General features: G+C 35.4%; 1 protein-coding gene and 1 pseudogene across 5 annotated transcripts in view; both read right to left on the reverse strand.

The window, feature by feature from the left end:
• Znf280d (zinc finger protein 280D) overlaps window positions 1-15,294 on the reverse strand; it is a 111,786-nt gene that overhangs the window by 93,670 nt on the left and 2,822 nt on the right. The gene's annotated exons all lie outside the window — the stretch shown is intronic.
• Window positions 7,850-10,858, reverse strand: LOC124104149 (translationally-controlled tumor protein-like; annotated as a pseudogene).

Raw genomic sequence — 15,294 nt, forward strand, 5'->3', positions numbered from 1 at the left:
CAAAACCACTCTAAGATTTCATCTCACTCCAGTCAGAATGGCACTTATTATGCATAAAAACAACAATAAGTGTTGGCGAGGATGCGGGGGAAAAGGTACACTCATACACTGATGGTGGGACTGCAAATTGGTACAGCCAATATGGAAAGCAGAATGGAGATTTCTTGGAAAATTGGGAATGGAACCACCATTTGACCCAGCTATCCCTCTCCTTGGTCTATACCCAAACAACTTAAAAATAGCATACTACAGGGACACAGCCACATCAATGTTTATTCACAATAGCTGAACTGTGGAACCAACCTAGATGCCTTTCAATAGATGAATGAATTTAAAAAAATATGGCACATATACACAATGGAATATTACTCAGCAATAAAAGAGAATAAAATCATGGCATTTGCAGGTAAATGGATGAAGTTAGAGAAGACAATGCTAAGTGAAGTTAGTCAATCCCAAAAAGCCAAATGCCTAATGTTTTCTTTGATATAAGGAGGCTGATTCGTAGTGGGATAGGGAGAGGGAGTATGGGAGGAATAGATGAACTCTAGATAGGGCAGAAGGGCTGTAGGGGAAGGGAGGGGGCATGGGGCAATTAACGATGGTTGAATGTGATGATCATTATTATCCAAAGTACAGGTATAAAGACACGAATTGGTGTGAATTACTATATATACAACCAGAGATATGAAAAATTGTGCTCTATATATGTAATAAGAATTGTAATGCATTCTGCTGTCATATATAAATTAAACACACACACATGCGTGCGCGCACACACACACACACACACTCATGTAAACAAGGTGTTATGCTATGCGCACACACCTTCTGTAAACAAGGTGTTATGCTAAATTCTAAGGGGAAACAGATGAATAAGTCTCAGCCACAGTCTTCAGAAATTTATGACTGAATGTCTGTCATTCATTGGACTTAAAAAATTCTGTTACAAAAAAAAACACACTATCATAAAAAAACACAATTAAACTGCTTTATTTGAACCAAGAATTTGTTATCTGTGGGGGGCTGGAGATAGAGTTCATTGGCAGTGTTTGCCAAACAAGTACAATGCTCTGGGTTAAATATCCTAACAACACAAAAAAGAATTTGTTATCTGTATTTTCATGTATACAGAACAACATAAATTTTATATAATAAGCTTTTAAAAATCCATTTAGTTATAAAGTAAAAAGAGTAAAAAATTAAGACACTGGAAATCTAAAATATTAGAATACATAACTAATTCAATCTTCATATTCCTCTTTACTCTCAACCTGAGAACACAGCAAGTTTTCCCATTTCTAAATTATTTGGACTGCATAATTTTTTTTTCTAAAAGAAAAAACAATTATTTAAAAGTACTTCAGGAATTATTACTATAAATTACTACAAATATTTTAATTACTATTACAGAAGGCTCTTCATGAGTTTTGTCTTTAAATTCTCCTAGTTCTGAGGTCTGGCTATTTAAACCTCTTTAACGCAATTATTTAAAGAGTGGTGAGACAGAACAGGAGAAGCCTAATCTTACCCAAAAGATAGGTTTTTGTTTTTGTTTTCTGTGTTTTTGTTAAATACAGGTTGTCTTTGTAGCTGACCAGAACCTCCTGGGGTTTGTTGGAACAGGATGCAGGGGGCAATAGCACCCAGCCTGGGTGGAGATGATGTGGAGATAAAAACCAGTGCTAAGGTGCCACCAGGTCAGTTTAGAAGGCGGCAGCAGATGCCACTCTTTCCCTGCCACTATGCAACAACCATCACCACCAACAACCACTAATGCCAGGACCTGGTGGGCAATGGCCCTTGAAGCCTGCCAAGGGACTTTTCTGCAGCTTTCTAGGGTTGTGTGAGTGAGCACCTCCACCATCTCAGCAAGAGCCAAGTGCAAATGAACCCAATGAGCCTGTGTGGATTACCATGTCACACACAAACCCCAGTGCAGAGCACAAAGAACCAGCATGATAGTGCAGAAATTCTGGGTCAGCAGTTGACTCTGCAGGAGCCTATTCCTTGCCTAAAAATCCTTCACTCTTCTCAGTTCTCAGAGAACCAGTCTAGGAATTCTGTTCTATGTACTGACTCCTTTGTGTTCAAGCATAAGCCCCAGTAAAGCCTTGTGCAGATTGTATTGTTTTACTTTTTCATTATTCTATCCTGAACTCATCGGTAATATTTGTAGCTTATCTCTAAACTATAATCAGTGTAATGCTTGTGTCAAGTGTAAGTACATGATAATTCTGGTTCAGTATTAAGGACCTATCAGTACCAAGTTTAAAGAAAAAATGGTAAGAATCAGAATTACACAGCCTATGAGACTCTTGTATATTTCTATTAAGCAATCATATGATTATCTATGGCAAATGCTTTAGAATTTTGGTGGTAAGGCACACAATTCTATGAATTCTATCAACTGCTTGAGAAGTGGAATATCCAGCAAAGATATGAAGTGGGGATTTTGCAGCTCTAAAAGATCTCTTGCTTTTGCAGCTCAGAGTTGGCTCTAAAACAGAAAAAAAAAAAAAAAAGAACAAAAGAACTCTCTGCTTCAGGGCTTTAGGGCTGTAGCTCAGGGGCAGAGTGCTTGCCTAGCATGTGCAAAGCACTGGGCTCAATCCTCAGCACCACATAAAAATAAACAAATAAAGGCATTCTATCCATTTACAATTACAAAAAATAAAATAAAAAAACAACTCTCTGCTTCGGCTACTGAGTCAGGTAACAGATTTCATGCCCATGTTTAATATACAGGGGAGGGAATTAATTCCAAGTAACTGATTATAAAAGATCCTTTAGAATATAATCAGCTCTTTTTTGGAGACTGCCCATATAAATAATTTTAATTCTTATTTTGTTAATTTTTCAGCTTTTATGTATCTAAAATTAAACTATAACTTAAAGAATATTTTTTCTACAAAATTTTTAGGAATCAAATTAAAATTCTGGTCCAAGTTTTTTTTAAATATGTAATTTCTTATTAACATTTAGAAGTTTCACTACTTCTTAGCATCATTTATAGTGAAGTTTTGTTTTGTTTTGTTTTGTTACTGGGGAGAACCCAGGGGTGCTTAACTACTGAGCCACATCCCCAGCCCATTTTTGTATTTTAATTAGAGACAGAGTCTTGATGAGTTGCTTAAATCCTCTCTAAATTGGTGAGGCTGGCTTTGAACTCGAGATCCTCCTGCCTCAGCCTCCAGAAACTGGAATTACAGTCGCGCTGCGCTGCTGGGATTACAGGAGTACGCCACTGCACCTGGTGTGAAGTTTTAATAATTAACGATGTCATAGGAAAATGCTTCCTAACATTATAATTTTTTGTAGCCATTTTCTGGAACTTTAATATCCTTAAGGCTTGTAACATTGCATTACAATTGCTAGTTTTCCTATTTCAGCCAAGTCACCCTCCATTCTAGACTTATCAACTGAAGGACCCAGATTTAATTCACTTCTAAAAATCTAAGGATGTATACTTTAAACTGTTCTTGACCACAAACAATGAAATGTGAAGAATAAATGCCAGAATTAAATCCTGGGTCAACCATTTACTAGCCCTATCACCTTGGACAAGTTAGCTAATCTCTTGTGCCATGCTTTAGCTAGCTAAACAACAAAAAAAAAACAGGTAGAAAGGACACAGATATAGATATACACACATAGAAAGAGAACCAGAGACACAAAGAGTTTTTCATTTCACTACAGTGAAAACTACAGAACACTAAAGAAATTGAAGATAAAATGAACTTCCATGTTAATGGATAGGCGGAATTAATATTGTCAAAATAGCTGTAATACCAAAAGCACTATACAGATTTAATATATTCCTATAAAAATTCCAATGACATACTTCATAGAAATAGAAAAAGCAGTCATGAAAATCATTTGGAAAATAAAATTTTTTTAAAAATTCAGAATAGACAAAACAGTCCTTAGTGAGAAAAGTTAAGCAGGAAGCATTACAATATCAGAACTTAAATTATACTACAGAGTTATAGCAACAAAAACAGCATAGTATTGGCTTCAAAACAGACACAAAGACCAATGGTACAGAATAGAAGACACAAATACAAACCCACATAAATAGACTTACCTCCTACTAGACAAAGACAACATAAACATACTTTGGAGAAAACATAGCCTCTTCAACACATGGTGCTGGGAAAACTGGAAATCCATTTCTAGCAAAATGAAATCCAAACTCTCTCTGTTGCCCTGCACAAAACTCAAAGTGGATCAAGGACCTTGACATTAGAACAGAAACCCTACACCTACTAGATGAAAATGTAGGCCCAAATCTCCATCATGTCTACTTTTAGGAACCAAATTCCTCAACAAGACTCCTAAAGTGCAAGAAGCAAAATCAAGAATCAATAAATCAGCTGGTATCAAACTAAAAAACTTCACAGCAAAGGAAACAATCAAGAACGTAAAGAAAGAGCCTATAGATAAGAGAAAATCTTTGCCACCTGCACCTGAAATAGAGCATTAATCACCAGGATATATAAAGAACCCAAAAAATTTAACAAAAAAAAAAAAAAAACCCTAAACCAATAATGGGCAAAAGAACTGACCACACACTTCACAGAAAAAATACAATTCATCAATATATGAAAAAATGTTCAGCATCTTTAATAATCAGAGAAATGCAAATCAAAACTACATTGAGATTCCAGCTCACTCCAATCTAAATAGCAATTATCATGAATACAAGTAAAAATAAATAATTATTAGATGAAATAATTATGTACTTAATGTTAGCAAAGGTAATAATAATTGTTATATGATAATTATAATTGCTTTATAACTATATAGTGATAACATAGTAATGAATGAATTAGTTGTGTTGAAGCTCCATATTAGATATGAAATGTTGTAGTTTGTTCAAAACAAATGCCATAATTTCATTCTTCTTTATGAATGAGTAATATTCCATTGTGTGTGTGTGTGTGTGTGTATCTTTTCTTTATCCATTTCTATATCAGCCACATATCATGATAAGTGGATGCTCACACACAATAAGTGTGGGGGAGAATAAATGTTCATTGGATTAGATAAAGGGAATGAAAGGAAAGGAAGGAAATGAGAATAGGAAAGACAGTAGAATGAATCGAATATAACTTTATGTTCATATATGAATACATAACCAGTATAACTCCACATCATGTACAATCACAAGAATGGGAAGTTATATTCCATATAATGTATTATATGTCAAAACACAATCTACTATCATGCATATTTAAAAAGAACAAATAAAAAATAAAATAAAGTGCCTCTGGGTTCAATCCCCAATACCAAAAATGAAAACAAAAGAATAAACTCTTTATATGGGAAAAGAGGAATATAAATTGTTTTTATTTTTTTAAATAAACCAAATATATTAAACATAATTTCAAAAATGGTTATATACTTGAGAATGTTAACGGCAAATAGAAAAGGGGAAAGGTTGGAATCAGTCCTGAAATAATACAATATACCTGTAATTATATACATCACATAATACTTGACAATGATAATAAACAACCATGTTACTGGTTTACATATTCACTATACCATACTTTTTTATCTGTGTTTAAAGCATACTCCTTCTAATGATTTAAAAAAAAAAAAAAAACACTTTACCACGAAACCATATACTATGTTGTGCCTCATGCATCTTGAATTTTGAGTCTCTTGACTGCATCAACAAGCCCACTTGAAGTAAGTAACGCACCCAATGAAAAAATTACCTAATGATACATTTCTCAGAATATGTGCTCCCATATTTAAGAGACACATAACTGTATTTTAAAGGCTATCATGAAAAAGAAGGAATGAGGGTACTTGTTCTTTATGGCTCAAGTGATAATCATCTTTTACTTGTTTTGAACAAACTACAGTATTTCATACCTAATATGGAGCTTCAACACAACTAATTCATTCATTACTATGTTATCACTATATAGTTATAAAGCGATTATAATTATCATATAACAATTATTATTACCTTTGCTAACATTAAATGCATAATTATTTAATCTAATCTTCAAACAACCCTATGAGGGTTGTTTGTAGCTGTAAAATTTTAGTGAGCTATTCAGGAGGGTGAGTACCTTGCCCAAAGTAATACAACTTTGTGGTGGGGCAAATAAGGTGTGTGGTGTTGAGTAACATCTAAGGAGGAAAACTTCACCTGGAGAGCACAAATTCCAAACCTGAGCAATTTTTTAAAATATAAATTAATTAAAATGACAATAATAATGCCAGGTGCAGTGGCACGCCCCAGTAATTCCAGTGGAGGATAGGAATTTCAAGGCCAGTCTCAGCAACTTAGTAAAATCCTATCTCCAATTAAAAAAATTAAAAAGGGCTGGGGATGTGGCTCATTGGTTGAACTCCACTGGCTTCAATCCCTGGTAACAAAACAAAACAAATCAAAAAGACAATTATTATATGTTAACATGTTCTTATGGAAAATAACTTTCAACACTGCTGCAAATCTCACTAATACATATTTTTAAAGACAGCTTATATTCTTGGGGCTGGGATTGTGGCTCCGTGGTAGAGTGCTCACTGAAGGCAGGTGAGGCACTGGATTTGATCCTCAACCACATAAAGATAATAAATAAAAATAAAGGCATTATGTCCACCTACAATCAAAAATATACATTTTTTTTTAAAAAGACAGCTTATATTCTCTTATCAGCTTCTGCATTTCAATATGTTGCACCACACTGTCCTGCTAAAGTACAGAAAATCCAACCTTACAAGACAGATCTACTAAAGGGAAGACACAGAACGTTCAAAATGACTCAAGCACCAGAATGCTTGGAAAATTGCTGTGCTGAATAAACATAAGTCAGAGCCTTTGTTTAAATAAGATAATTAAATTACTATATTGATGGTCAAAAATTCAAGGAGTAAAGCAACAATTTTAAACTGTTAAAATATTAGAATAGGAAACTCAAGTGATTCTCAATTAAACATGAATATTCAAGTGAATAGTACAACACTAAGACTTTTTAAGCATTAACCATGTGTACAGCATTGTGTTTAAAAACACAAAGGAGAAAACGTATCATCCCCAAATCATTTTGTGTTCATCCTGGCATACTAAACCAGAAAAACAGGAACATTTACAATAAAAGTGACTGAAATAAAAAATATTTTGTTTTAATCCAGTTAACCAAAAAGCCTAAATATAACCCATAAATCCTCCAGGTTTACATTTACTTTTTTTTTTTTTTTTTTGCTATAGGATCTCTGAAGGTAAAGCTCAGAAGGGAAAACTGGTAGCAAGAATATTTTAGAACAGATATCTCAAGGGACAACTTTCTATTTACTTCCTACATTCATTAGAGATGTAATACGATAGATTAAAAATATCATTACAGGATAAGGAGAGGCAGGTAGGTTTAATATGTGTATTAGAGAGGGGTAGGGCTCAAACTTCAAATTAACTATTAACCTTTGGTATGCTATCAGAATCCAAAGAAAGCCATTTTAGTTTTTTAAAATGTCTTTCTTGAGTAGTTATCTTTGTTGTTGTTTTTGTTTTTTTAGTCAGTTTTCCTTTTATTCCTTTGGTAATCTCTTCCAGGGTTAACTACTTCTGTTTGTAGGTGATGAAATGTATAAGGTTCCATACTTCAAATGTTGGCACTGCCATGAAAATGGTCTTTTGCTTCATTCAAGTCAGAATAAAAACTTTGGTTCTTGTTTTTTATATTCCAATTACAGAAGTAGTTTTCACTGTGAGAGTTATCTGAAGATAGCTTTTTAATGGTGGTCTATGACCAGGCTCTAGCTTCTCCAGGAATACTGCAGATTGGATTTAGTTTAAACACGTATTAAACTAAGGACTTCTTTCAAGTGAATTTAAATGCACTTTATTTTTAGACAACCTACATGACATGTTTTCTCAGAAAAAAAAAAACAAACAATGCCTCTAATACAAATAAACCACGGTCGAAATAAATGTGTTTGAGACAACATCAGTTCCATGTTGTGTGGATGACAAGCAGCAGTTGGCTATGATGACAGATATTAGATCCAAAGTAACTGCCAATTTTGTTTTAACATTTTTTCATTTCTAAGCCATCCATGAAGAAAATCATATATGGGGTCATACCATCCCCATGGTAGTCCAAGAGTTACAACCATGCCATCTGGATTTATGTTTTAACCAAAAAAGAACTGGTAGTTTTTTGTTTTTTTCTTTTTTTTTTTTTTAGAACTGGTAGTTTTTGAAATAAGCAAAGACGTGCTTGATTTGTTCTGCAGCCCCTGTCATAAAAGGTTTTATTCCCTCTGGTCTCTGTTCTTCAAGTTTGCCTTTGATTTTATATAATTTTTGATATACTTTTTGTATGCTTCTTTTGTAAAACTGGTTGCCTGCAAGGGATGGTTCATGATAATATCAATACCAGTGATCACTGTGCTTTTGGCACCTTTGCCCTTGGGTCTTTCTGCAGAGGTATCCATGAGCGTGTCACCAGTGATACCCTCTGTCCTAGGGACCATCCTGCCCTCTACCTCCAGGCATAGCCTGTCCATAATATTCCAGATATGGAAGAAGATCACTGTGGCTGATGAGGTCCTGGAAGATTATCATGATGGTGACTGGAGAGAGAGAGTGGCTGCACTATCTTGGGGGGAAATGGGGGGGGGGGTCAGTTCTATTGGTAAAAACTGACACTGTGTGCCTTATATCAATTCTTAGAGATCTTCAAAACAAGAAGGTAACAGGTACTTATTACTTTTAAATAGAATAAATCTTATTCTATTTTATAATCACTAAGTGTTCTTTTATACATCTAAGATATATTATGGGATCTTACTTTTTTCTACATCTTGAAGTATTTTTCTAATTAGTTTATTGCGGCACAATAATTAATCCAAACAATGCTAAAAGGGGAGGGGGGGGCAGAAAATAGAAGAATGATTCAGTTGCCTAGAAAGATGATACAATACAAACCCATGTGACAAATGCATTATCTTTCATCACGTTTTTCAGTTTTCAGATTGGTTTGCACAAAAACTGCATCAACTTTCAAAAAGATACAGAAGACTGAAAACATCATCTTCATTACCTATGTCAGTGAAGAAAAACTTTCCCTCTATCCACCTATGTTCAGTACCTAGGGACTTGTGAATTAAGAAAGGATGGCAGGAGAAAAGACATAAAATCTTCACTAACATTTACATGCACTACAGTTCACACACAAAAAAAAGAAAGAAATTAAATCCAAATAAATTACTAGAATTAGAGGTTTATATAGCATTTTAATAAAGAAAAAGAGAGATTAGGTTTGAATAATAATATATCATGGGGAAGGAACTAGGAAATGTAAGAAATAACTTAATGCAAGTAGGGTTATGTTAGAAGATATGTTTATTCATCATCTCTGGGTTGATAATCCATCTCAAAGGAAAAAAAGTGTTCTTCCCCTCCCGATATATAAGTGGGAAGCCTCTGTTATGGTTTGGATATGAGGTATCCCACAAAAGCTCATGTGTAAGACAAAGAAAGGTTCAGAGGGGAAATGATTAGGTTGTTAAGAGTCTTAACCCAATCATTACCTATGAATTAATCCCCTGATAGTGATTAAGTGAGTGGTAACTGAAGTGGAAGGTGTGGCTGAAGAAGGTGGTAATTAGGGTGTGGCTTTGGGGTATATCTTTGTATCAGGCAAGTAGAGACCTCTCTCTCTGCTTTCTGATTACCAGGTGAGCTGCCTCCCTCTGCCACACTCTTCTGACATGATGTTCTGCCTCACCTCGAGCCCTGAGGAATACAGCCAGCCTTCTATGGACTAAGATCTCTGAAACTGTGAGCCCCCAAATAAACTTTTCCTCCCTAAAATTATTCTGGTCAGATCTTTTAGTCAATGCAGCAAAAAAGCTGACTAAAACAGAAATTGCTACCAGGAGTGTGGCTACTGTTGTGAGTAATCTGACCATGTGGTTCATAAGTCTTTGGAGCATTTTGGAATTGGTGGGAGGAATTTTGAAATGCTTACCAATGCAAGCTGGAATGTTTTAGATTTTTGTAAGTGGAGCTTAATGGCCAATTCTGGTCAGAAGACCAGAATGCCAACAGGACTATGAACAAAGAAGACAGGGCTCAAGAGGATTCAGAGAAGGAGAATGCTTCTGGAATTTGGAGTAGAGGCAATTTGTGTTATATTCTGGCTGAGAAGTTATCTGCATTTTGCCCATGTCTTGAGACTTTCTGTGAGGCCTATTTTAAAAGTGAGGGACTTCTTTTATCTGGTGAAGAAATGTCTAGGCTTTTAGCCAAGTTCATTGTGATATTCAGGAGCAGAAAGCAGAGCAAAAATATTTGAAAAACTTGGACATGAAAGGCCAGAGTAAAACCAGGACTAACAAAAGTTGCAGTTGTTAAAGACATTATCACCATTAAAGAAATGTTAAAGACTTTGCAAGAGACAATAAGAAAGATGACTTGAAGGCATCTCAAGATCCGGCAAGACCACAACCATCTCAGGCTCAAGGGAGTAAAAGTGAAAATTCTCTTGAGCCCAGAGCAGTGGGAAATCCTTCTTCCACATGGGGGTCTAGGAAGTTTTTTTCAATGTGCTCGGTCACCCAGGTATTCAGAAGCTGATGCAGCCAGAGTCTCTCGGCTACTGCTCAAGATGGCAGCAGACTTTGGCATCAACTCCATGGTGCTGGTTCTGTAGGAAGGCAGGATACTCGAGTTAGAGGGTCATGGAGGCTTCCACCAAGATTTCAAAGGAAGGCCTTGGAGGCCAGAAAAAGTGCAGCAAGGTCAGAGTCCTTGTGGGTACTCCCAGAGAAGGCAAGGTGTGGAGATCTAAGGAGGAAGCCAAAGCTACAGTGGAGATACACCCCCTCACCCCCCACCCCCACCGTGCCCAATTAAGAAATGCCAGTAATGTGTTATGTCATCCTAAGAAAGTTGCATGAATTAAACAGAGACAAACCAACAGAGAGGCTACTTAGGCTGCAAACAAGGCCACAGGGGTGGAGCTACACAAGCCCTTTGGGAGAGGACATCTACCATGTGCTCCAGATGCCAGATACAGAACTACAGAACCTGTATGCCAGCTGTATAAAACAACAGTGTCGATTGTGGGTTTTGGTCTTGCTTTGGTCCCATCCCTTCTCTCTATGCCTCTACTTTTGTAAATGGAAATGTTTACTGAGCATCTTTATATATTGGATATTTGTAAATTGCTTTTAATTTTATAGGAACTCACAATGTGAGATTGCCTTGAGCCTCAGAAAACTTTGGACTTGAACTCTGAACAGTCTTGGAACTACTGAGACAATGGGGACTCTTGGGAATGGACTAAATGTATTTTGCATTGTCAGATAAGAGTGAGCTTTTGGGGGCCCAGGACAGAATGTTATGGTTTGGATGTGAGGTATCCCCCAAAAGCTCATGTGTGAGATAATGCAAGAAGGTTCAGAGAAGAAATGATTCAGTTTTAAGAGTCTTAACCCAATCAGTGAATTAATTCCCTGACAGTGATTAACTGAGGGGTAACTAAAGTGGTAGGGTGGAGCTGGAGGAGATGGGAACTGGGGCATGGCTTTCAGGTGTATCTTTGTATCTGGCTAGTGGAGACCTCTCTCTGCTTCCTGATCACCAGGTGAGTTGTTTCCCTCTGCCACACTCTTCTGTCATGATGTTCTGCCTCACCAAGAGCACTGTGGAATACAGCTGGCCTTCCATGGACTAAGAGCTCTGAAACCATGAGCCCTCAAATAAACTTTTCCTCCCCAAAATTGTTCTGGTCAGACCTTTTAGTCACAGCAGCAAAAACACTGACTAAAACAACCTCATAAAAGAAAATTTATTTGCCTGTTTTTAGGCAAATAAAGGGAGAATAGAAAATTCTTCCTGCATCTATCAGGCAGGTTTCAATTTCCTTCAGCTCAAAATATTCTTACACCAACTGGGCACTGTGGCACACACCTGTAATCCCACCTACTGGGGAGGCTGAGGTAGGAGGATCACAAGTTCAGGGCCATCTTCAGCAACTTAGCAAGATCCTGCCTTGAAATAAAAAACAAAAAATGCAGTATGTTGTGATAAGAATGCGGGCCACTGATGTTTTGCTAAAAGGACACATGACAGTATTCTTTCATCCCTTACATCTGAGTGCTGAAATTTTACTTGATATAATTCATAAGTGCAAGTGAATGGAAGGAAACAGAAGATATAGAAATTTTTAAAATCCACTGAATTATCATTCTAATTGGCTAACTATAAATATGAAATAAAAAATATCTTACAACTGTAGAGCACAAAAGATAACTATGGATCATCAAAAGTTTCAAAAATTTTTTAAGTATTGAATTTTGTTGTTGCATATGCAAAAAAAAAAAAAAAAAAAAAAAAAGACTCACAAGGAGGACAGAAGCATTTGAAACCTCAAGTCAGTATTAACAAGATGAACTGATCCAGGGTCACGCATAATATTTAATTTGTAGTTAGTTGCATTCAGACAATGTTGCCTACTTTTAAAATCTGGAAGATATGAAATAAAAATCTGAGCAACATTTGACAGTGAAACATCATAAGCTTAAAAGATATAAATCTACAGAGAAATTCAGAAAAGAGATAGGAAGTAGAAGTATTACAAGAATCAAAAGAATAATTTCAAAATAATTTCAAGCTGGGTAAAATGGGGAACATCTGTCATCCCAACTACTTGGGAGGCTGAGGCAGGCAGGTCTCAAGTCTGAGACTATCCTGGGCAACTTAGCAAGATACCGTCTCAAAATAAAATCAAAAAGAGCTGGCAGTTTAGCACAGTGGTAAAGCACTTGTCTAGCTTGTACAAGGCCCAGATTGCAATCCCCAATACTGCAAAATAGCCAAAAAAAAAAAAAAAAAAAAAAATCAAAATTCTGTCAGAAATATAACTTAACAAATTTTTACAAAAAATTTGCAAAAACATTGGAGAAGGACTGGGATACTGTAAGGCATCAGTGGAGAGAATGGGTTGAGATGCACATGCTGAGATTTACATTTGTCCAACATCAAACTATCTCAGAACTTTTCTATTTATCACACCTTACTACTGCTACAATGGCTCTCATCTGGCTGAGTATTTCTAGCAAAAAAAAAAAAAAAAAAACTTAGATGGCTCTTTGGGCAAAGTAGGGTTGAACTTCTGTGACTTTGTACAAAGAGAAAAGCAAGGGAAGTTAATCACATACAATTTGGGTTCCAAACAAGCCCAAGGTTCTTAACATCCTAAGAAAACTGGAGTTTTCCTAGCTCAATACATTCTAAAACATCAATTAATTAAACAACAAAAAAAAAGAAAACCTACAAAAAATTAACCTAAGTCGTCTGTATTATAAAAAAAGTCACAAAGCCCAGTGTGGTGGCACAAGCCTGTAATCCCAGCTACTAGGGACACTAAGGCAGGAGAATTCCAACTCAGAGGCTAGCCTCAGCAACTTTTGGAGGCCCTGTTTCAAAATGAAAAGAAAAAACGGGCAGAAGATAGACCTCAGTGGTAGAGTACCTCAGGGTTCTATCCTTAGTACCACAAGAAAGAGGAAAAAAAAAAAATTATAGGATGAATAGATATACTCAGAAAGAGGGTCAAAGCATTGTCTAGCCTATAAACCCAGCAACTCAGAAGGCTAACGCAGGAGGATTATAAAACAAGGTCATCCTTAGCAACTTAGGGAGACCTTGTCCAAAATAAAAAATAGAAAAGGGCTAGGGGCTGGGTGCAGTGGCACACACATATAATCCCAACAGCTTTCGAGGCTGAAACAGAAGGACAGAGAGTTCAAAGTCAGCCTCAGCAGTTTAGTGAGGCCCTAAGCAACTTAGCAAGACCCTGTCTCTAAATATATTTTTTTAAAAGGCAGGGATGTGGCTCAGTGGTTAATTAACTAACTACCAATCCCAGATACCATAAATAGATAGATAGATAGATAGATAGATAGATAGATAGATAGGGCTGGGGATGTAACTTAGTAGTAATGCACCCCTTGGTTCAAACCCCATTACCAAAAACTAAATAAATTTTACCAAGAAATTCCTTATGTAATAAGAAAAAAAACTTTCCAGAACCAGAAAGATAATTTTTTTCTTACCCTCTAAACATAACATTCTTTCCAACAGATGTAGGAAGAAGAAAGGAAGATATTCTTTGTATAGATATAAAAACTAAAAGAAAAAAAAAGTGTGCTACAATTTTAATAAGAACGCTTGCTCTAAGTATTCATGCATATTCATTATAGGAGTGGTATATAATTAAACACATGAAACAAATTTGTTTGTCATTGTTCCCAGCATATACAAAGAGGTTTGCTGTGTTTAAATTCTTGCCAAAACTCCAATAAGTTTTCTTACATTGTGTCTTAATTCTTATATTTGACATTATGCTTTTAGTCTTCTGTTAATTATATAAAATAACTTAAAATGTTTAAAAGATCCTTTTTGATCTAGATGGTAAATAGTGATAACTATTTCTCCTGGTATACTGAGGGCTAATAAAATCCTTAAAAGAAAATTGCTTTACAGAAATGAACCAAAATTCTAAACACACAATGTTTTGATACAAGTTACTATGTAATTGTGTTTATACCATCATTTAAAACAATCTGATGGAAAAAAAAAAATCAAATATTTTTTAATCCTTCTCAAAAAAAAAAAAAAAAACAATAAAAAGAAAAAAGCTATCTAGGATTATATATTTAATTAGTAAATATGCCAAATATTTTGCATTTCTCACCTTTAAAATGTTATTTCTGAAATAACAAAAAAAGTCAATATAAATTCCCAATATCCTATCACCTAAAATTATTATCAAATTTTTATTTACAAAAAAGCTATTCCAATTTGCATAGAAAAAAATTTATATAGAAAATAAACTCTTGATATAGTTCTAAATTTTCTCTTCAATAAATAAACAATTTGTGAGAAAATACAAAATTATTTAATTCTTTTCTTTGCCCTCTTCTCCCCTACTACAAAAAGCTAATGTTGAGTAGTAAAACATGGAACATTAGGCCAAACTGGAAAGAGTGGATTGAAGTGTTATGATGCTGAGATTTACGGTCTTCCAACAAGGAACTACCTCAGAACTTCCCAATTTACCCACCTCAACAAGCTTTCAAAGGCAAAAATCTTTGTGACTTTCTACCTCCTCTATCACCTGTGGAGGCTTTTTTTTTTTTTTTTTTTTTTTTTTGGTACCAGGGATTGAACTCAGGGAACTTAACCACTGACCCATATCACCAACCCTTTTTTGTATTTTATTTAAAGACAGGGTGGAACTGAGTTGGTTAGCGCCT

The sequence above is a fragment of the Marmota monax genome, unplaced genomic scaffold (genome assembly GCF_021218885.2).
Source record: "Marmota monax isolate L192 unplaced genomic scaffold, Marmota_monax_Labrador192_F-V1.1 WCK01_AAM20220418_F8-fsc00001, whole genome shotgun sequence".
In the NCBI taxonomy this organism is placed as follows: Eukaryota; Metazoa; Chordata; class Mammalia; order Rodentia; family Sciuridae; genus Marmota; species Marmota monax.